The sequence below is a fragment of the Hemitrygon akajei genome, unplaced genomic scaffold (assembly GCF_048418815.1).
Source record: "Hemitrygon akajei unplaced genomic scaffold, sHemAka1.3 Scf000036, whole genome shotgun sequence".
Classification (NCBI taxonomy): Eukaryota; Metazoa; Chordata; class Chondrichthyes; order Myliobatiformes; family Dasyatidae; genus Hemitrygon; species Hemitrygon akajei.
The window spans coordinates 3,669,420-3,671,919 of NW_027331922.1; the positions used below are offsets into that span (position 1 = coordinate 3,669,420).

Genomic DNA, 2,500 nt, shown 5'->3' on the forward strand with positions numbered 1-2,500 from the left:
ACACACTCTCTCTCTCTCTCTCTCTCTCACACACACACTCACACAGACACACAGACACACACACCCAACACACTCTCTCTTTCTCTCTCTCACACTCCTCTCTCTCTCTCTCACACACACACACAGACACACACACACACACACACACACAAACACTCTCTCTCTTTCTCTCTCTCACACTCTCTCTCTCTCTCTCTCACACACACAGACACACACACACAAACACTCTCTCTCTTTCTCTCTCTCACTCTCTCTCTCTCTCTCTCACACACACAGACACACACACACACACACACACACACAACACACACACACACACACACACACACACCACACACACATACTGATATCTACTATAATCCTACACACTCTCACAGCTACATGGTCTATTCCACTTCCCATGCTAACCCCTTCTAACAATTCCTCCGCCTCTGGCGCCTCTGCTCTCAAGATGAGGCTTTTCATTCCAGGACGAAGAAGATGTCTAACCTTTTTAAATAAAGGGGCTTCCCTTCTTCCACCATCAACTCTGCTCTCAAACGCATCTCTCCCATTTCGCTCCCATCTGTCCTCACTCCATACGCCCACCATCCAACACGAGATAGCGCTCCCCTTGTACTCACCTACCATCCTACAAGCCTCCGGTTCGACGTATATTTCTACGTTACTGCCGCCACCTCCAACGGGGATCCCACTACCAAGCACATCTTCCCCTCAACCCACCCCACCCCCTTTCTGCTTTACACAGGAATCGCTCCCTACACGATTCGTTTGTCCACTCCTCCCCCCTCCCCGTCGCTTCCCACCGATCTCCCTCCTGGCCCTTATCCTTGTAAGCAGAACAAGTGCTGCACCTGCCCTTACACTTCCTCCCTCACCACCATTCAGGGCTCCAGACAGACCTTCCAGGTGAGGCGACACTTCTCCTGTGAGTCGGCTGGTGTGGTAAACTGCGGCCCGGTGCTCCCGGTGTGGCCTTTTATATACTGGTGAGTCCCGACGCAGGTTGGGAGTCCATGTCGCTGAACACCTACTCTCTGTCCGTCAGAGAAAGCAGGATCTCCCAGTGGCCACACGTGTTAATTCCATGTCCCATTCCCATTCTGATATGTCTATCAATCACCTCCTCTATTGTCAAGATGAAGCCACACTCCGTTTGGAGGAAAAACACCTTATATACCGGCTGTGTAGCCTCCAACCTGATGGAATGAACATTGACTTCTCTATGCCCCTTCTCACCTTCCTACCCCACACCTGACGTATTTAGTTTCCCCCCACTGTTTTTTTTCTATGTTTCTGCGCATCACTCTGCTTGTTCTCCATCTCCCCCTGGTGCTCCCCTCCCACTTTCTTTCTCCCTAGGCCTCCTGTCCCATGATCTTCCCCCTTCTCCAGCTCTGTATCACTTTTGTCAATCACCTTTCCGACTCTCAGCTTCACTCCCCACCCTCCGGTCTTCTCCTATTATTTAGATCCCCCCCACACCCCCCCCCCCACCGAACACTTTCAAATTTCTTACTATCTTTCCTTTCAGTTATTCCTGACGAAGGGTCTCGGCCCGAAACGTCGACAGTCCTTCTCCTGTAGATGCTGCCTGGCCTGCTGTGTTCCACTAGCATTCTGTGATTTTCTCACCATTAATACTGTAAACCGCCATGTTATTGACCGAACAAACTGAACCACTTCACTCATATCTGTCATCAGTAACCATTTCAATGCATCTGCTACTTCTCAGACCAGATTTGCATCCAATCAATGTCCAGCTGTAAACTCTGACAGCCCTCTACACTATCCACAACACTCCAACTTCTGTGTCATCTGAAACTTACTAACCCAACCCTCCACTTCCTCATCCAGGTCATTTATAAAAATCACGAACAGTAACGGACCCAGAACAGATCTCTGAGGCACAGCACTGGTCACCGACCTCCATGCAGAAAATGGCATGTTCACCTCCACACTTTGCTTCGGTGGGCACGCCAATTCTGGATCCACAAGGCAATGTCCCCTTGTATCCCACGACTCTTTACTTCTTCAATAAGCCATGCATCGGATACCTTATGAAATGCCTTGCTGAAATCCATATATTCTACATCTACTGCCCTTCCTTCATCACGTGTTTAGTCACATCCTTAAAAAAATCATTCCGGCTACTACGGCACAACCTGCCCTTGACAAAGCTATTCCAACAATTCCTCAACATATCATACCTCTCAAAAAGTTCATGAAAACCTCCTCTCAGAATTTTCCCTATCAAATTACCTAACAGTGAGTTGAATCTCACTGGTGATAATTTCCTGAGCTATCTGTCCTCTTTTTCTTGAATAAAGGAACATTATCCGCAACCCTCCAATAGGCCGGAACCGCACTGATGATTCAAAGATCATTTCCATAGGCTCAGCAATCTCCTCCCTTGCCTCCCATGTTAGCCTGTAGTACATCTCAACCGGTCCCGTCAACTTCTCCAACTTGATCTTTTCAAAAGCTCAAGCACATCCTC

At 48.6% G+C, this 2,500-nt stretch overlaps 1 long non-coding RNA gene across 1 annotated transcript in view; it reads left to right on the forward strand.

The window, feature by feature from the left end:
- Positions 1-2,500, forward strand: part of LOC140720116 (uncharacterized) — a 14,046-nt gene that overhangs the window by 10,927 nt on the left and 619 nt on the right. The window lies entirely within an intron of this gene.